Here is a 21,756-nt window from a genome sequence, read left to right as displayed (position 1 = left end):
GAATATTTAAATTATTATTCAGTCATTTTCCTGTTACTTCAAAAATGAAAGCCACTGATAAGTATAAAACTTTGTGTTTCTGTGTGGGTGCAAACTGTTGAAAGCTTTACTTAATAAATGCTAAATTGATCTTCTGTATATAAAGAGAATTGAAAATGAATCTTGATGTGAATGGAAGGGGAGAGGGAGCGGGAGAGGGGAGGGTTGCAGGTGGGAGGGAAGTTATGGGGGGGGAGTCATTGTAATCCGTAAGCTGTACTTTGGAAATTTATATTCATTAAATAAAAGTTAAAAAAAATTCTTTTTCAAAATGAGGTCACAAATTTCTTAGGCTAACGTTTCCTTTTTTAGAATTATGGGAATTGAGGGAGGCCAGAGAAACCCAGCAAGGACGAGTCAGCTTAGACTTTGGAGCTTTGTTCTGTTTGGGTTAAATCACATTAATGTCATTGTTTTCTTAGTCAGGATTGCCACATGCAGAGTTTTACCATATATGCTTATGCTACAAATGTGCACAGCTTCTCTTAGCCTGGGATTAAACAGCTCTTAGAGTTGGCTGAATATTAACAGCAGTTACATTCTGAAGAGTTAGATAATTTATTTGTCCATTGATTAATGGTTGTGGAAACACTGAACAAAAATGGAAGAAAATGAATTCTTCACTTGTTTTCTAGGCTGCAATGATTTAGGAGTGACGACCATTTTGGGTTGAGATTAGGCCTATATTTGGATATCACTAAGAGGTGCTTTTCTGTAAAGCTTACTAAGAAAACAACCATGGAGTAGAAGACAGCACGCCCTCCCTCCCCCATCTCAACTCCTCTACCAGTCTCCCACTCCGCCCCTTGCTCAGCCACTCCAGCCTGTTACTTCACTGAATGTCCTGAACAGGTTTCCACTTCTGGGCCTTTGTTCTCCCTTTCTCTCTGCCTAGGTCACTCTTTCCCAATACCCTCATAGGGTCGCTTCCTTGCTTTCCAATCTTCTTTCAGCACCCTCTCTAAATAGCACCCAACACCTCTTGGCTGTGACATTATCCTCTTTTGACAGCTTCATAATACTGCTCTTGTTTGTTTACTTATTATCTCTTATTTCCACTAGCATGGAGCTGCACAAGGGATTTTTGTCCCTTCTGTTTGCTGTGCCATCCCAACTTCCTAAAGCAGCACCTGGCATTTTGTGAGTACTCAAATAAGTATTTATTGAATGAATGGATGATTAAACCCTAACGCACTGTTACCCAGATATCCAGGTAAATTATAAGGGCCAGGAAAAAGAAAATAGCAATAAAAGAAAGAAAATTTTAAAGAGAAAGCCAGATGAAAATTGGCAAACAAATTAGAACAATGGTGATTCCTTACCTTAGATGTAATTGATTTTCGATTTATTGTGGCTCCTTTAGATCCTCTGTCAGTGAACTCTATGTAAAAAGCTTAAATGAGGGCTGGTGTGTTTCTTTTAATTTATTTTATTTTCATTTGAAAGATAGAGTTACAGAGGGGGAGAGAGAGAGGGAGAGAGGGAGAGAGGGGGAGAGAGAGAGAGAGATCTTCCATCTGTTGGTTGGATAGAAGCTAGTACTAGAACCAGTGCCCATATGTGATGCCGAAATGCAGGTGGTGGCTTAACCCATTGTGCCACAACGCCGGCCCCAAGGGCTAATGTTTTGGCTCAGCAGGTTAAGCTGCCACCTGCAATGCTGGAATCCCATATGAGTGCCAGTTCAAGTCCTGGACGCTCCACTTCCTATCTAAGCCTCTACTAATGTGCCTTGTAAAGCAGTGGAAGATGGTCCAAGTGCTTAGTTCCCTGCCACCCAGGTGGCAGGCTTGGATGGGATTCCAGGTGCCTGGCTTTGGCCTAGCCCAGCCCCTGCCATTGTGGCCATTTGGGGAGTGAAAAAGGAGATGGAAGATCTCTGTCTCTTCTTCTCTCTCTGTCACTCTGCCTTTCAGATAGGTAAATATATTTTTAGAAAATAAAAAGAACAGCTCAGGGGAGAAGAAATTAAAGATGTGTATGGACTCTTTAAAACAAAAAAGGCGGTATGGGAAGAATCACTGTGTCCCTTAAGTTGTATTTATGAAATGCATGAAGTTTGTATACATTAAATAAAAAGTTTCTGGGGGGAAAAGGTGGGTAGTTTTGATGTTGTGGCACAGAGGATTAAGCTGCCATCTGAGGTGCCAGCATCCCATGTGAGTGCAGTTTAAGTCCCCAGTGCTCCATTTCCAGTCCAGGTCCCTGATAATGTGCCTGGGAAAGCAGTGGAAGATGGTCCAAGTGTTTGGGCCCCTGCCACTCACATGAGAAACCTGGAAAAAGCTCCTGGCTCCTGGCTTTGGCTTGACTGAGCCCTGGCCATTGTGACCACTTGGGGAGTGAGCCAGCAAATGGAAGATTTCTCTCTCTAACTCTGCCTTTCAACTAAAATAAATAAATAAATATCTTAAACATATTTAAAAAATTAAAAGTTTAAATATATCAATGGGTGGCCTTTGAAGCAAGAAAATACTATGCAAATTTAGAATAATTACTCCTCCTCTAACTTCATCTGTTTTATAAATAACACTCTTGGCATCTGAGTCAAACCCATTATGGAGAAATAGATAAAATAATTCGCTATTGATCAACTTTGGGCAGTAATGATTTCTACAAACCTCAGTGTCAAAACTGAAGCCCATGTATCCCCAGTATGTGCTGTGCTGAATCGTGGGCTTCAGATGTTCACTCATTTTTTTCAAGAAAAGGCAGAAATCCAGATTTTTATGAGAACTGCTTCATTTTTAAACATTGGCAACTAATTTAAATAGTTTTCAAATACCACAGAGGCCAAATAAAACATGTCTACAGACTGAACTTGGCTCACAGACCCCTGCCCTCTCTTTTTTCAACTTCTCAAATGCCTTCAGTCTATGAATTTTCTTTTTTAAAAGTTGGCACCAAATCCAAGTAAACATTTAAAACTTTGATTAGCATAGAAACTTTTTAAGATCAAGAGAAAACACTGTTTTAAGTAAAAGACCTTGATATACGCTGTATACTTAAGTGTGAACCACTATGCTATATGTTTTAATAAAGTTTTTCACTGCTTAAGTAAACATAAAGCAAAAAAGCCAACAATTCAAAGAGAGGGGAGTATGCCAGCTGTGATGTCTTAAGGTCAAGATGGATAAGAAATGGAAGGAGTGGCTTCTCTAGTGAGGGGTTGGTGTGAATTTATCTAGTGCACAAAATAAAACTCATCCATAGCATTAACAACAGAGTCCCGATGTTGGTCCTTGAGAAAATTGTAATCTCATTGGATCTGATTTTCAGTTAATTAAAGAAAGAGGGAGATTAATACTAGAACCCAGGAATTTTCCGTGTCCTTTAGAAAAGAACTATAATTATAGAAATATCCACTCACCCAAGAAGCACATTAAATACTTTAACTATTAGCAGACAAGTGTCTGGAACAACCAAAACAAGCAGTTGCACATTAACTTTGCTCAGATAGGATGAGGTTGGCTTGGAATTTTAATGATAATGTTAAATTCATTAGAGAAGTCAATCGTTTCCACATTACAAAAACATACTAATGGGATAATTTTCTTAAGCTTTATTACTGTGCAAGCTATTGTAAAATGTTGGAATCCCTGAAAGCAGCAACCCAAAAATATTAACAACTTTTGATTTTAAACTTAAAGATTGATCACGTGAATTTTTTACCTTTTATTCAAAATGTTACAGTAATTATCTGAAAATAAAATAAAGAAAACATGGGCTAGCACTGTGGCATACCAGGTTAAACCACCATCTGCAATACCAGCAGACGGTGCCAGTTCAAACCCTGGCTGCTACATTTCCAATCCAGCTTTCTGATAAAGAGCCTGGGAAAGCAGCAGACGATGGCCCAACTTCTTGGGCCCCTACATCCACGTGGGAGACCTGGATGAAGCTCTTGGCTCCTGGCTTTGGCCTGGCACAGCTCCAGCCATTGAGGCCATTTGGGGAGTGAAACAGCACATGGAAAATCAATCTCTATCTCTCTCTCTCTAACTCTGGCTTTAGAAAATAAATAAATGAATAAATATATACATATTTTTAAAATTAAGAAAATAATTCCATTCACAAAGCACCAAAAAGTATAAAATACTTGTTCTTTTAAATTATTCTTTGAAATAAATCTATTTTTAAATTTATTTACTGGAGATGCAGAGAGATGGAGAAAGAGGGAGAATAGGGGAGAGAGAAAGAAAGAGAGAGAAGGAAAGAGATCTTCCATCTGCTGGTCTGCTGGTTCACTCCCCAAATGCCCTTGAGAGTCCCTGGTCAGGGTCAAAGCTGAAAGTCTGGAATTCTATCCACATCTTCCTGGATGGCAGAAACCCTATTACGTGAGTCATCACCACTCTTCCCAGGGTCTGCATTAGCCAGAATCTGGAGTCAAGAGATGGAACCAGGAGTCAAACTCGGACACTCTGATGTGGGACCCAGATGTCTTAACCACTAGGGTAAACAATTGCTCTCTAAGGAAGAAATTTAACAAAAGAGGTGGAATATTGTACTGTTAGTAGTACAAAGCATTGTTCAAAGAAATTAAAGAAGACCTGAATAAATATAAGGACATTACATGTTCATGGAGCAGAATATTAATAATGTTAAGATGGCAAAACTTCCTGAATTGATCTACAATTCAATGTAACCCTGACCAACATTCCAATAACCGTTTTTTCTGGAAATAGCAAACCAATCCTTAAATTCACATGGAATTACATGGGACCCTATGTAGCCAAAATATATTGAAAAACAAAAAATGAAAATTTAGAGGACTCAGACTTACTACAAAGCTACAGTAATCAAAACAGTACAGACATAAGGATAGACATATAAACCAATGGAACAGAATTGAGAGTCAAGAAATGAACCCATACATCTATAATCAATATTCATTTTCAATATGGATACCTAATGCATTCAATGGGAGAAAGAATAGTGTCTTCAACAAAATGGTGCTAGGATAACTGTATATCCATATGCAAAAATTATGAAGTTATACCCCATCTCGCATCATATGCAAAAATTAACTCAAAATGAACTAAAGACCTAGGATTAAGAGCTAAAGTATAAAACTCTTAGAAGAAAATATAGGAGTGAATTTTAGTGATGTTGGGTAAGACAAAACATTCTTAACAGACACAAGAAAGAAAAGAAATAAACAAAATAGACTTTATCAACACTAACAACTTTTGCGTGCTTCAACAGACATCTTCAAGAAAGTGAAAAAACAACCATAGAATATGAGAAAACATTTGCAAATCACTTATGCTGTAAGGTATTTGTACACAGAGAAGACTTACAACTCAATAATAAAAAAAGAAAATAACCAATTAAAAATAAGCAAAAGACTTGAATAGACATTTCTCTAAAGATATACAAATGTCCAATAACTGTATGAAAAGATGGTCAACATCACTCGTGTTAAAGAAATGCATATCAAAATCTCAATGAGATGCTACCTCATGTCTATTAAAATGGCTACTATAACATTTTTTTAAATACACAAAATAACATAACAAGTGTTGATGAAGAAGTAAAGAAATTGAAACCGTTGTATGTTGTTGGTTGGAATGCAAAACTATAGTCATTTGTGGTTGCTCAAATAATTAAAAATAGAATTACATATTATCTAGCAATTTCACTTCTGGGAATATATCCAAAAAATTGAAAGCAGGGTCTCAGGGAAATATTTGTATACTCATATTTATAGCAGCATTATTCACAACAGGCAAGGGGAGAGCAACCCAAGTGTCATAGAAGGATGAATGATTAGAAACAATGTGTCACACACTCAAAGTGGAATATTATTTAGCCTTATAAAGGAAGAGGATCTTGACACAGGCTACAAAATGAGTGAAACATGAGGACATTGTGCTAAGTGCAATAGAACAGTTAGAAAACGACCAATACCACATTATTCCACTTACATGAGATACCTGGGATAACCAAATTCTGAGGAACAGAAAGTAGACTTATGGTTGCCAGGAGCTGATACAAGATTTATTGTTTAATGAGAACAGTGTTACAGTATTATGAGATGAAAAGAGTCCTGGAGCTATATGGTGATGATGGTTGCACAGTGAGGAAATGTACTTCATGTCATTGAATTGAACGCTTGAAATTGTTAATATGATAATCTTTGTGTTAGGTGCATTTTACTATAATTAGAAATATTCTTTTTAATTCACAAAAGAGATGAAGAGATATTTCTCCAAACAAGATGTAGAAGTGGCCAATAAGCACATGAAAAGATGATCATCATCATTAGTCATTAGAGAAGTATAAATAAAAACCATGAAATACTACTTTACACTACCAGGATGAGTGTAATAGAAAAGACAGAGGACAACAAGTGTTGGCAAGAATGTAGGGAAATTGGAACCGCTGTACATTATTTGTGGAATTGTAAAATTGTATAAATGCTTTGGAAAATAGTTTGATGTTTCCCCAAAAACGTTAACCGCGGAGTTACCATTTGTTCCAGCAATTCTATCTCTTGGTATATACCCAAAAAAACAAAAACGTATGTCGAAAAATAATGTTCACAGTAACATTTAACCACCATTATTCATGATAACAAAAAAAGTAGAAAGAACCCAAATGTCAACCAATTGATAAATGGTTAAATAAAATGTGGCAAGTTTACACAATTAGGATATCATTTGGCAATAAAAAGGAATGAAGTACTGATACATGCTATGCAACAGATAAACTTTGAAAACATCATGTAAGTGAAAGAAACCAGTCACAAAAGGTCTGCACATTTATGGTTCCAATGCAATGTCCAGAATAGATCTGTAGAGACAGAAAGTAGATGAGTACTTGTCAGGGACTGGGGGGAGGGAGGAATGGGTGTGTCTAGTCATGGCTACAGGGTGTCTTTTTGTTTTTTAACTTTTATTTAATGAATATAAATTTCCAAAGTACAGAATATTGATTACAATGGCTTCCCACCCATAACGTCCCTCCAACCCGCAACCCTCCCCTTATCCACTCCCTCTCCCCTTCCATTCATATCAAGATTCATTTTCGTTTCTCTTTATATACAGAAGATCAGTTTAGCATACATTAAGTAAAGATTTCGACAGTTTGCTCCCTCACAGAAACATAAAGTGAAAAATACTGTTTGAGTACTAGTTATAGCATTAAATCTCAATGTATAGCACACTAAGGACAAAGATCCTACATGAGGAGTAAGTGCACAGTGACTCCTGTTGTTGACTTAACAAATTGACACTCTTGTTTATGGCATCAGTAATCAACCTAGGCTCTTGTCATGAGCTGCCAAGGCTATGGAAGCCCCCTGAGTTCACTGACTCTGATCATATTTAGACAAGGCCATGGTCAAAGTGGAAGTTCTCTCCTCCCTTCAGAGAAAGGTACCTCCTTCTTTCATGACCCATTCTTTCCACTGGGATCTCACTCGTGGAGATCTTTCATCTAGGTTTTTTTTTCCCCCAGAGTGTCTTGGCTTTCCACGCCTGAAATACTCTCATGGGCATTTCAGCCAGATCCGCATGCCTTAAGGGCTGATACTGAGGCCAGAGTGCTGTTAGGACATTTGCCATTCTATGTGTCTGCTGTGTATCTCACTTCCCATGTTGGATCATTTTCTCCCTTTTTGATTCTATCAGCTAGTATTTGCAGACACTATTCTTGTTTATGTGATCCCTTTGGTTCTTAGTCCTATCATTATGATCAATTGTGAACAGAAATTGATCCCTGGGACTAGTGAGATGGCATTGGTACATGCCACCTCAATGGGATTGAATTCGAATCCCCTGGTATGTTTCTAAGTCTACTGTTTGAGGTAAGTCAGCTTGAGCATGTCCCGAATTGCACATCTCCTCCCTCTCTTATTCCCACTCTTATATTTAACAGCGATCACTTTTCAATTAAGTTTCAGCACTTAAGAGGAATTGTGTATTGATTACAGTATTCAACCAAAAGTATTAAGTAGAACAAACAAAAAAAATACTAAGAGGGTTAACATATTAAGCTGCTCATCAACAGTCAGGGTGAGGGCTGATCAAGTCACCATTTCTCATAGTGTTCATTTCACTTTAACAGGTTTCCTCTTTGGTGCTTAGTTAGTTGTCACCTATCAAGGAGAACAAGTGGTATTTGTCCCTTTGGGATTGGCTTATTTCACTCAGCATAATGTTTTCCAAATTCCTAACAGGGATCACTTTTCAGTTAAAATTTAATACAGGGTGTCTTAAATTGGGTAAAGGAAGGTTCTAATTGATAGTGGTGGTGGTTGTACAACTCTATAGATTTGCTAAAAGCCATGAGTGAATTGTTTGGTATATTAATTACATCTCAATAAAGCTGTTAAATTGTGATAGTATTCTTTCACACTTACAGAAATTGAAGTGATGGGGCATGCATTGTAGCACAGAGGGTTAAGTGGCTGCTTGGATTTCATGTTTCCTTTATAGGAGTGCCTGGGATTGAATCCCACCTTTGCTTCCAGTATAGCTTCCAACTAATGTACCTGGAAGGCAGCAGATAACGGCTCAAGTCCTTGGGTTCCTGCTATGCACCTTGGAGACTCATATGAAGTTCCTAGCTCCTGGCTTTGGCCTGACCCAGGCCCAGTTGTTATGGACATTTGAGGACTGAGGCAATGAATGGAAGACTCTCTCTCTCTCTCTCTCTCTCTCTCTCTCTCTCTCTCTCCCTCCCTCCCTCCCTCCCTTCTTTTCAAATAAATAAACCTTAGAAAAACATAAACTGAAGAGTTGTTTCACAGATATTGATGGAGTACCTACTACATGGCATGCACTGTGCTAGGTGCTGCTGGAGGCAAAAATTTAAATTTTATATTACTACTGTCTCAGAATTCATAGTTCAGTACTTGTGCATCAATGACTACAATGCATTGAAGAAAGAAAGCACCCAACATTACGATGAGGATGAGAACATCTCTTAATGGAGATGGTGCCATCTGGGGCCTTGGAGGGTAGTTAGATTTTGGCAGGTATATTTCAGTGACAAAGGCCTTCTAGCTGTGTGGGGGAGGTGAAGGTAAGATGGGAGTAGCAATGCACAGAAAAGTGGAAGCAAGAAACATCTGTTGTGTTTAAAAAAAAATGTCTAGTACCCAGTTGGCCTAGAGGTAAGAACTGGGGTGTAGTGAATCCCTAAGGCAGCACAGGTGGGTTAGGCTATGTCCAGGAGAGCATTTAATGCCATGCTAAAGAGTTACACTGGGCCAATGGGAAATATGAAACCATTTGAGCAGGGAAGTTGCATGATTGGAGCTGTGCTGTAGAAGATAGCTTTACTCCCAACTCTACCCCCACTGCCACACTCAGCCTGGATCACACAGTGCCACTACACATCTTCTCAAGAGAGATACCTGAGCAGCTGAACTCAAGAGGCAGAGGACTTGAAGAAACTAGACAGAGAAGAGGCTGAAATGTCAGTACGACAAGGATGAACAGAAGGCCTTAAAACTCCTGAAGTTAATTTAATGGGATATTAAGTTAAATCTGAGCAGCATCAGGTTTCTCAAGAGGAATACTAGATGGTAAAAGTTAATTGAATGATGCCATTAAAAGATGAAGGAAAATAATATTCAACCCAGGATTCTATTCCCACCTACAGAACTAATCAAATGTGGGCTTAATCATCCTTTCAAAAATGCAAGAGATGGAAGTAGATATTTGATACCATAGTTAAGATGCCACCAGCAAGGCCCACATCCCATATGAGTGCCTGAGTTTGAATGTTTGAATCCTGCTTCTGCTGTCCATTCTTGCTCCCTACTAATGTGCACTCTGGGATGCAGCAGGCTCAAGTACTTGGATCACTGCAACTCACATCAGCATTTAGAGAGTGAACCAGTGAACAAGCAATCTCTCTCTCTCTCTCTCTCTTTCCACACACACACCTTTAAATAAGTAAATAAATACATTTTTAAAATAAATGAAAGAAATAAACTTTCTCTTGCATCTTCCTTTAAAAAAAAAAAACTTACATATTTTCAATGGACCAACCTCCTAGTGTAGAGCACAAAAACAAAGAAAAATCATTTTCCCATTAAAACATATCCAACTGTTCAGACAATGATGACATTTTTGGCTGATATGATGATAATGACCTTGATACAACATAAATATGTGTGCCATCTCGTGTGCAACTCCTTATAAACACAGCTTGGTTCTTCTCCAGTGTCTCCTCTTAGAGTTGTGCTTGATTCCATTACCATTGATTGATTCCATATCCACTGGGAAATGGTATGGTTTCGCTTTGTTTCTTGGCCAAGACTCACTTGATCCTTAAAGTCTTGTGAGACACCATGGTGAGGAATGGAGTCAATCATACACACTTCTTTGATAGAGAAAAGGAGACAGAGCATGTTTATCTTGAAAGATAGATCCTTACTGGAAGATATACTCTAGCACAATGAGGGAATAAGACATGGCTGGAAAAGAAATGAAATTCAGGAAGCTGGCTCCAACCTGGGAGAATGGCATGGGGAAGGCTCAGGATGAGAAGTATGCAATGGGCCTGTGGAGCAGGAAGGTAGGTCCTTGGAAGTTGATGCATGGGAAGGAAAAAGGAAGAGAATTTGACAGAATGAACAACATTGTGGAGAAGATATAAAAATCTGAAATATGTGTATGATAGATAAGCTAAGAAACTCAAGATAATTAGAAATTCCAGGAAAATATATTACAAGAAAAGAAAAATAATCATAGTGTATTATTTGACTCCAAAATAAATGACATTAACATGTTTGTAATAGCATAAGAACTTGTTTTATTTAAAAATATAATTAAAATACAATACGACCATAAAGTAAAAGGTTGTTAAACATTCATCTCTCTAGTGCGCATCTAGCTTAACAAGAAGTCAATAGATGATTGAAACTGATGATCGAGAAATACAAATAAAATCATACGGTGAAGAAATGTGATCATAATGAGCAGGAGAAACAGCTGGAAGTATTTAATGGTTGCTGCTAAGGAGCAGAGCTAGGGTTGGTAAGGGGGGGGCGGTAAGTGGACTGTGGCTTTCATTATATGACAGTTGATTTGAAATTATTTGTTTTTTAATAAAAGTAATATGTCCTAGTAATATATTTTAAATTATGCAATTATATAAAAAGAAATCTAACACAGGATGAACTGTGAATGTTGACCTGTAGAGGGAAGAAACTTAATTAAAAAGATAATGTCATAGTCCTGGGCAGAGATAATAGAGTCTGAATGAAGCTGGCTAGGCAAACAGATATTCAACCAGATTTATCCAATTCATATCCATGAAGACCTTTTGCTGTTACAAATCCTATTAAATTGTAATCTTCATAACTGAGCCCTGGTCTATTTTGTTCACTGCCATATCATCAACATCTAGCATAGTGTCTGGCACCTATAGAAGCTTGATAAGTATTTGTTGAGTGAATGGATAAATACATCCTGAAACATTTCTGCAAGACAAAATTGCATTCTTTCTGATGTCTAAAGTAATACTTGTTTATAAACAGGTGCTTTTTTGTGTGCCAACAAATAATAGCCATACCACCCTTGTCTCCGCTCACCCCCACTCCCCCCCTCCCCAAAAAAAAAGACAGAAAAGCAGGGAGAGCCACCTAATCTTCTGGAAAGCAGGGTGGTATTTGCTTCAGGAGCACAGATAAGCTCTGTAATGCTGAATATATACATATACATATATATGTGTGTATATATATATATATATTCCCAGGTAAATAGTTAAAGAAGATAGTGGATAAGGCTTGCATTATTCAGATCTATGAGTATATGGTCCTCAATACTGGATTATCTTACTCTTTATCAAACAGATCCTGACCAAATGCATAATTGAAAAGCCACCATCTGAATATTTTCAAACAGGTGTTTTGACAGAATTTGGTATATAATCATTTTAGGCCTAGTTTGAATTTGAGAAAATGATAGGTTTAAAGGAGAAATATTGTGACAATACAACTGTTTATAAACAGTGTCAAAGGAGTTCTGTACTATTATATTAGAAAAATAAGAAATAGATGTTTGTTACCGTCTAGCTGAAAACAACTGAACATCTGTTTAATTTTCAGGCATGCTGGCTGAGTTAGCTTGGAACTTTGAAGATTGAACTTTAAAAAATAATTTAAGTATTTCCATTTTATTTGAAAGACAGAGACGGCCGGCGCCGCGGCTCAATAGGCTAATCCTCCACCTACGGCGCCCGCACCCCGGGTTCTAGTCCTGGTTGGGGCACCGGATTCTTTCCCAGTTGCCCCTCTTCCAGGCCAGCTCTCTGCTGTGGCCCGGGAAGGCAGTGGAGGATGGCCCAAGTGCTTGGGCCCTGCACCCCATGGGAGACCAGGAGAAGCACCTGGCTCCTGCCTTCGGATCAGCGCGGTGCGCCGGCCGCAGCGTGCCAGCCACGGCGGCCATTGGAGGGTGAACCAACGGCAAAAGGAAGACCTTTCTCTCTGTCTCTCTCTCTCACTATCCACTCTGCCTGTCAAAAAAAAAAAAAAAAAAAAAAAGACAGAGACAAGCAGAGAAAGATTTTTTTTATCTACTATTATACTCCCCAAATGCTTCCAACAGCCAGTGCTGGGCTGGCTAGGCTGAAGCTGGAACAGAGAACTCTATCCAGGTTTTCCACATAGGAGACAGGGACCCAAGTACTTGAGCCATAACATGGTGCCACCCAGGACGTGCATTATATGGTTTGATTTCATTACTACTTTTATGATATTAAAAGCAATTTTAAAATTAAGAGCTGAGAGAATGCTCAAGAATGAGAGGCCATTTGTATTTTCACAGTGCACACAAGGCCTAAAATATGTTTCTCAACATTGCAGCTGTTGAGTAACACAAATAGTTTTATAGGCTCATAAGCATTTGCTTATACAGTTCTGCATTCCTATATACTATTGAAAAGTTGTTCTTAAATTCTCCACAGTTTAGGTGAACAAGAAGAATAGAAAAACTCATTTATTGTTCATTCATATTTCTTTAGAATCAGCTACCAAAACCATCACAATTTAGAAAAAACAGTTAAAATTCAGGAAGAGATGACCATAATATCTTGTATCAAACATAAAAGCTAAATCCCTGTCATTCATCCCATGCCAGGGCCTGTACCAGGTACTAAGAGCTCTCACAGAGCTCACAGCACTAGGTAGAACCCAACCATAAGCCAGAACACAGAGAAAGAGCATTATAGGTTGTTATCAGAGCTCGGTTGAAAATAAGCAGGGTAGGATGGCAAGAGCCACTGGGAGGAAGAAAGAATGGAAGCAGAAATCTCTCAGTTAAGCCCCTCCCACCCTGAAATTTGTCCATTTCCTGACCTGACTATGTATTCATCTTCAGCTACAAACTGAACAAGAGAAAGGAGCACCCAGACCCTAATGACAAAGACCCCCGACCACTCTGTTACGGATTCCCCCAATCTGCACTGGTGCCCAGAATATGACCAGTTTTCTAACTTCCTGGGATGGTGGTGATAAGGACTCCAGGGGCCCCTGGAAAGGAAAAGAAGAAACATACATGACATAACCCTCCAGGAGCTCTTGAGAGAGAGGAGAATTACATATAACGTAATTTTCAGATGTCCTTGTCTCTTCTGAATGGCTTGCCCATCTCAGACCTGATTGAGCATTCTGCTAACTTCTATGCTAAAGAGGCTACTCTAATGTCAGTCCCCTGATTGGCTCATGTTGAATACTTCATTAGCATATACCTTGACATATCAGAAAAACTCATTTAGAAACACATAAAAGCCCCTAGACACAGCCCTTCATTGGCTGGCTCCTCCTTCAGAAACGCCTCCTGACTGCTGGGAGTTTTCTCTCTCTCTCTTTATAAAGATTTATTTATTTACTTGAAAGTCAGAGTTACACAGACGGAGAAGGAGAGGCAGAAAGAGAGAGAGAGAGAGAGAGAGAGAGGTCTTCCATCCGCTGGTTCACTCCCCAGATGGCCACATTGGCCAGAGCTGCGCCAATCCAAAGCCAGGAGCAAGGAGCTTCTTCCGGATCTGCCGCGAGGGTGCAGGGACCTAAGGACTTGGGGCATCTTCCACTGCCTTCCCAGGCCACAGCAGAGAGCTGGATCGGAAGTGGAGCAGCTGGGTCTCGAACTGGTGCCTATATGGGATGCTGGCACTGCAGGAGGCAGCTTTACCCACTATGCCACAGCGCCGGCCCCTGAGAGTTTTCTCTTAATAAACTTCCTTAGCTTTGCTCATTCTTCCTTGTCCATGTGCCTCATTCTTCATGGTTGTGAGACAAAGAACCTGACAGGACAAAAGAGTTATAACACTAACAGCTGCAACACAAAAGAGGTGTAATACTAACAGCTTTGATATTTCTAATTCAGTGGGTAGCAAGCAAAATCACCATTTCTTGGGAATAAGACATAGACCTGAGCAATTAAAAATCAGTTTCCAGTCCTGCTACAGTGATAGTGAGCAATAAGCCTGTTTTAAGCCTGTCATGTGCAGAAAAACAAAAAATAAAACAGTGCCTTCACAGAACACTGAACAGGTGCAAACCAAAGTGTCATGTGCCAAGAGGGAGGAGGCAGAGCTCCAGGCCAGTACAGACCCAAGTGTCATGTGTTGCCACGCACCACCACACTTCCCCACCCAAACTCCTGCCCAACTCCTCTCAGTCAATGTAATTTCTTCCTGCTGTTCTATCTCCCTTGTGCTAGAGCATCAGCCAGACCTCAAAAAAGCTTGTGTGGGTTGCATGTCAGCCTCTTGTCAATTTCTACTTGTAAGTGAGCCAAAGAACCTGGGGTCAGTAACAGGTGGGCACTACTATGGGGATCAAACCTTTTTCATGTAAATGAGACAGCCTTGCCCTGAGAAGTTTCCAGAAGACAGACTAAAAACAAGTGGACAAGAAAATAAACCAAAGATGGTGTTGCATGAAAATGAAGGCAATCTAGGTTCTTGCCTCACGTCGAAGATTTTCCATATGGACAGGAACAGCATAAGTGAAGTTTATTGCAAATGAGAAAACCTGCTGCAACAGTGAGGAGGGGGATTCCAAGGGAGGAGTTGCCTGGGCAGCCTGCAAGTGTTGGCTGTTTTATACATAAAGTGGCTCTTTCTGATTGGCCCCTTGCTGAAGAGTAGGAATTTAACCAATCAACAGGCCAGAATAACCTCCAATCAGGAGATCAGAATATCAACCAATCAGGAGGCATGGATTAGTAACTATGTATAGTCTGCTTTCATTGACCCCTCCAGTCATCTGGAAGTGAGCCCCCAAATATGTTGTGGGAGTTCCAATGTCATTGCCACAGGAGTTTGCAGTCCTGGGCACTCAGGTCTGTGTCTTGTCTCAGAGAGACATGGCAGATTCTTCTTTATGGATTCATTAAGAGCAGCACAGCTTTTGCATTATAGCTGCTCTTCCCTGGCACCTCCATGCTGTCTTCTGGGTTGCTATTTTGGCAGCCAAGGGGGCCTGCTTCCTCCAGGTCTCCCACGCAGATGCAGGGACCTGAGGACTTGGGCCATCTTCTACTGCTTTCCCAGGCCATAGCAGAGAGCTGGATGGGAAGTGGAGCAGCTGGGATTTGAACTGGCACCCACATTAGATGCTGGAACTGCAGGCGGCAGCTTCACCTGCTACCCCACAGTGCCGGCCCCTTCACTCAGACTTTTATGCAATTCTAAAGCAGGAAATTCTCCCTGATTGGTCAATGTGTATGCTAATGAGGTATGCTGGGTGAACCAATCAGGAAACTAATATTTGAATAGTCTGTTATGCTCAGAAGTGTGTAGAGTTCTGTATCAATTCTGTTAGGCAGACTAAATAACAGGTGAAGATTACATTGTATGTATTTCCTCCTCTCCTGTCTGGCCCTCCCTCAGGACTCTTGGGAGAGTTACATCCAGTGGTTTTTTTTTCTTACCTATGTTTTTTCTTTCCTTTCCAGGGGCCCCTGGAGTCCCTGCCAATGGGTTATTCTAAAAGAAACAAAGCAAGAAAGGGTGGTCATAGAAGGCCTTTCCCAGGAGGTGCTATTTTAGCTGAGACCTCATAGGTGAGAAAGGATCAGCCAAGTTAGAACTGGGAAAAAGAACATTCCAAGTAGTGGGAACAAAAATCTAAAGTCTCTAAGATGGGGAAAAAATCCAGACATTTCCAGACAAGAGGCAAACATGGCCTACAGAAGAAGAGGAAAGAGAAGGAAACGGGTTGGAGAGAACAACAAGGGTCAGTTTCCAGCCATATTAGGAGTGGGATTATTATTTCTCATGCACAGAGAAAATGAAAAGTTTCCTACACTCTCTTGTCCCATGGTTTTCTGTTCCAGAGTGGTTCTTTCTCTGTAAACTTTCAATAGACAGATGGGTACAGGGTGCCAGTGAGAAATGAGAAATATCTGAAAGCAAAATAAGCTTGGCTTTTAACATTTCAAAGCTATATAACTGGATATTTGAGTACATTAATTATGTGCAGACCTATTCTTGTAGACCGTCATTTCCAAGTAACCTAGTAAGTCAAGAGGAATCTGAGTTGGTTCCCCCATCACTCTTTCTTAAACAATTAATGGGGGTGGGAATTTGGCACAATGGTAAAGTTGCTTGGAACACCTGTATTCCATATTAGAGTGCCTGGGTGCAAATCCTGAATCCAACTTCCGGTTTATGCACACCACAGAAAGCAGCACAAGATGAATCAAATACTTGAGCCCCTGCCACCCATAAGAGACCTGGATGGAGTTCTGCACTCCTGATTTCAGTCTGGCACAGCTCTGGCTGTTACAGCTATTTGGGGAGTAAACCAGTGGGTAGAAGATTTCTTCCTTCCTTCCTTCCTTCCTTCCTTCCTTCCTTCCTTCCTTCCTTCCTTCCCTCCCTCCTTCATTCTCTCTCTCTCTCTCTCTCTCTCTCACACACACACACACAACTACAGACAGACACACACAATCTCATTTTGCCTTTCAAGTAAAACAAACATCAATAATTTTTTAAGTTTAAAATAGTTAACAAGAATGGTGTTTCCTGCACCATGTGGTATGTGTTCATACTGCCTTTCTCTGTTAGTTAATAAGTAACTAAGGTAGTGGTTTGGTTCTTGCATGACTGCCACTTTTTTTTTAAGAAAAAAAAAGATTATTTATTTGAAAGGCAGAGTTAGAGAGAGGCAGAGGCAGAGAGAGAGAGAGAGGTCTTCCTTCCACTGGTTCAATCTCCACACAATGGCTGGAGCCACGCCAATCCGCCAATCCGAAGCCAGGAGCCAGGAGCTTCCTCCAGGTCTCCCATGCAGATGCAAGGGCCCAAGGGCTTGGGCCATCTTCTACTGCTTTCCCAGGCCATAGCAGAAAGCTGGATCGGAAGTGGAGCAGCTGGGACTCAAACCAGTGCCCATATGGAATGCTGGCAGTGCAGGCAGTGGCTTTACCTGCTACACCATAGTGCCGGCCCCAGACTGACACTTTTTAAAGAGGATGTGAAGTGGGTCGTATAAACCTATGTGATATAGCAGGATAAAAATAATAGTCATTAGATAAATCTCATGACCAAAGCAAAATATGGGCAGGTGCTATTGTTTCAATATGGCTTGTCTCCTCTGAAACTCATGTTGAAATTTAATTGCTGACATAATGGAGTTGAAAGCTGGTGGGACCTTTAAGAGGTGATGAGCTCTTTAAGAGAATCAATGCCTTTTTTGCAGTATTGTGTTATTTCTTTCCAGAGTGCATTAGTTATCTTAAGAGTGTGTTGTTAGAAAGCCTCTATTTACCCTCTGCTTTTCTGCCATGCTATGATGTAGTAGGAGTTCCTTGCCAGATGCAGTCAATCTTGAACTTCAGCCTCCAGAATCATGCGCTAGACAAACTTCTTTCCTTTATAAATTACTCAGGCTCAAGTATTCTGTTATAGCAACAAAGAACAGACTAACACAGTAGGAAAACAAAATGAAATTCAAAAGTAAAAAAGAGGTTGCCGAAATGTCACATGTGGATCATAATCCTGGCTCTGGGCTTCCTGATGGACAAAGGAAAGAAGGAAGCAAGACCGAGTTCATATTGTATGGAAGATCTGCTCAAGTTTTCCTCAAGTTTATATTATCTGTAAGATAAACCGTAGTGTTTCTCAAGAGAGGTGCAGCTTTTCCTGGCATAGGAGCTGGAGATAATTGTTCTCATGGGTTCTGTTGGATTGGGGACATTATGTTCAAGTGTCTTTTTTTCAAAAGTAGCTTTATATTAGTACATTCATGCACTATAAAATCCATCCATTTTTAAGTGCACCAGTCCATATGTCTTTTTAAAGACTTCCACATGAGAACATCTAAGGAGTTTTTATAATTGGAGGACAGAGTTATTTGCCCATCAGATGAAGTGACTCATGGATAATCATACCTAATCCTGGTTAAAAAAAAAAAACTCTATAATTGTTAGCATATTCCTTCTAATTGCTAATCTTAAAGCTTATAGTGTTAGTTCCAGTTTACAAGATGGATAGCCTAATGATCAGGGAAATTGAGCAATTTAACTGAGATCAGACATTTTGCCAGGGCTAGACTTCCAAAGTGGAATGTTACACAAGCCATAATCTGATTCCAGTTGCTTAATATGGCTTGATTTTCCCTGTTTACAGATTGCTACTTATGTGGTGTGTTCATCTCACCTAATTGAAGTCCAGAAATGTGAAAGGGGTCCAGGAATTGAGACATTCTAAAGGCCCTCTTTCAGATTGCTAAACACAGATTAAGTGTAAGTAATACACTCCAATGCTATAAATAAAGAAAGAAGATGTTTGCTTTTTATTTTTGGATAAACATATGAAAAAATTATTTCAAATATTTTAAAAAGTAGATAGAACATTTCATCGCATTCCTCCAGAAATGAGTTCCTCCAAACTTTGCAGATTGTAGGTTGATGGCATGTGGCCTGACCAAAATGTATAGATAATAGCTAAGAAACAGAATGTGAAATATGGAGATACTGTTGTAAAAGATCTTGCTATTTTCCATAAGTATATTAGCAGAAGAATAACATGAGATCCAAAAGGTTTGTAAATTCATCCTCTTTGTTTATCTAGCATTTTTGAGTTCCTCATAAAGTATCCTCTAGTCAAGCAAGGACCTGAGCATTCTGCTGGAGCCCATGGCCCTGGGGAAGGACGTGTTCCTAATCTCTCCAGACTCTTACCAACACAGACTAAGAGCTGGAGAAGGACAAGGCAGCCAAAAAGTGTTTGTTTGGATCATCTAAGAACCTAGCGCTGTCTGCAAATACACCAGGTGCTCAGTAATTGAATTTTCACCTGAAGACAATTGGATAAGGAAACAGATTGTCTTTCAACACCCATCTGACCAAATCTGTGCTGCCAGTAACCCATTTCCACTAAGGATTTTTAACAAGAGAATAAGGAAAAATGTGTAAGACCTGCTCTCTGCCGGGGGAGTTGGGGAGGATATGACCCAGTAGGGGAAAAGGATGACCAATAAAACAATTAGAGTATAATCCTTGTGCTGAGTGCTGGAATACACACGCATGAGGAAGGAAGTGGCTCACTTTTCCTTGAATGTTAGTGAAGTCTTCACAGAGAAGAAGATATTTTGGAACACTGTGAAGAGATTAGTGTGTCAGGAACACTGGGGTAAAACATTCACCTATTGAATCCAAAGCACTCTCCATCTGATATGCTTCCTGTATCTTTCAAAGCCAAACTGCTCCAAAGAATCATCTACTTACACTGTCTCTTCCTCCTTACCTCCCAGCCATTCCCCAGGCACTCTGATCTGTCTTCCAGATTCTCCACTTTGTTGAAACTGCTCTTGTTTCAGTTTTGACAGATCAAAGGATCACTCTTCTACCCTTATATAACTTAAATTCTCAGCAACACCCAAAACCCATTCTTTCTCTCATTCTTAGGACAGCTTATTATTATTATTATTATTATTATTTGGGGGGGGTTCTATGACATCCCACATCCTCAAACTTCTCCTTCCACATCTATTGCTGGATTTCCTTCTTCTTCTACTCATGCAAAGAGTAAATAAGATAATACCTGAAAAGTGCTTAGACAAGGTCATGGTAAATAGTAGACACTAGATAAATATTATATATAATTATTTCTGGTCTCCTGGTGGGATCTTTTTCATATTTCTAGTACTGATGTCAGTTTGTTCTTATTTTAAGTATTACCCAAACTCTGTATTTCTAATCATCAAGACTCATGTTTTAAATACCACCTATGTAATTATCAATCACAAATTTCTATCTTTAAGTTTTACTTTTTTCACTCAGCAGCCAGAGAATTATTTTTGAAACTCATATAACTTTATACTTATTGGTGAAATATTAAGTACTCTTCCCCTGAGATTGGTAATATGGCAAAGATATCAATTCTCATTACTTTTATATAACATCATACTGAAGGTCCTGGGCAGTGCAATAAAGCAAGAAAAAGAATAAAAGATACAAAAATTGGAAAGGAAGAAGTAAAACATTTTATCTAGATAACATTATTGTGGGTGGAAACAGATCTAAGGAGTCTAAAAACACCTAGCAAAGCTAATAAGAAAACTAAGCAATGAAAAATTGGGGAATGAGCATTTGAAACACATTGTTATTTATGATAGTATTAAAAAACCTATAAATAAAAAAGTATAATGAAAGGTGTTCAGGATCTCTAGAATAATAAATGGACCACATTGCTGAAACAAATTAAAGAAGACCTATACAAATGGAGAGATATATCATGTTAACAGATTGAAAGAATCAATATTGTAAGAATATCAAATTCCTCAAACTGTTCTATTTAATGCAGTTCCATTTATAATCCCAGTACATTTTGTTTGTAGAAATTGACAAGATGATTCTAAAATCTATATGCAAATGCAAAGAACCTCGACAAATCAATCTTAATGAAGAAAAGCTTTCCATGGCTCATACTATCTTAATTCAATATTTAGTCTGAAACTACTATGTGGTACTGGCATAAAGACAGAAAAATAGATCAATGGAACAGGTTGTAGTCCAGAACTAACCACATCCATATGTTGCCAATTAATTTTCAACAAATGCAACAAATGTACAAAGGCAATTTAATATTTATTTATTTATTTGGAGAAACAGACAGAGAGCAACCATTTGCTGACTCACTCCTCAAGTGCCCACAACAGCTAGGGCTGAGATTGGGCCAGGCCGAGGCCAGGAACCAGGAACTCATTCCACATCTCCCACATGGGTATCAGGGATATAACCACTTGAGTCATCTCTGCTGCCTCCCAGGATCTGCATTAGCAGGAAGCTGGAATTGGGAGCAGATCTGGGACTTGAACCCAGATACTCTGTTGTGAGATGTGGACACCCAAGGTGGCCTCTTAACTACTAAGCCAAATGCCCATACCAGCAAAGGCAATTTAGTAGGGAAAAGATAGTCTTTTCATCAAATGGAACTAGGAACATCTATGTATTCTTTTTTCTAACTGTATTTCAGAATAGTTTTAAATTCGCAAAACAAAAATTGTCAAATAGTGCAAACAGTTCCCATATAACCAACACCCATTTTCCCCTACTATTGACATCTTGTATTAATATGATATCTTTGTCACAATACAAATGAATCATGATCTCTACCTCACTGCTTACTTAAAATTAATTTGAGTTGCATATATAGCTAAATGCAAAAGGTACAGTTATAAGTTTGTTGACGAATATGTAGGTGATTATCTTTATGGCTTAGGGATAGGTAATCATTTCT

At 39.3% G+C, this 21,756-nt stretch overlaps 1 long non-coding RNA gene across 4 annotated transcripts in view; it reads left to right on the top strand.

Annotated features, from left to right (window-relative positions):
- Window positions 1-782: 782 nt before the first annotated feature.
- LOC138847632 (uncharacterized) overlaps window positions 783-21,756 on the top strand; it is a 60,066-nt gene continuing 39,092 nt past the window's right edge. Inside the window, exons 1-3 of one of the 4 annotated variants that reach the window (XR_016227914.1) lie at window positions 783-891; window positions 1,102-1,179; window positions 8,484-8,778. This is a non-coding gene — a long non-coding RNA (uncharacterized LOC138847632). The other 3 variants (XR_016227916.1, XR_011385557.2, XR_016227915.1) reach the window with 3 other exon arrangements.

This window comes from Oryctolagus cuniculus, chromosome X (assembly GCF_051225735.1).
Source record: "Oryctolagus cuniculus isolate XC-2025 breed Fujian yellow rabbit chromosome X, ASM5122573v1, whole genome shotgun sequence".
In the NCBI taxonomy this organism is placed as follows: domain Eukaryota; kingdom Metazoa; phylum Chordata; class Mammalia; order Lagomorpha; family Leporidae; genus Oryctolagus; species Oryctolagus cuniculus.
Note: the sequence above shows the minus strand (reverse complement) of the source record. Positions and strands in the feature narration are given on the sequence as shown.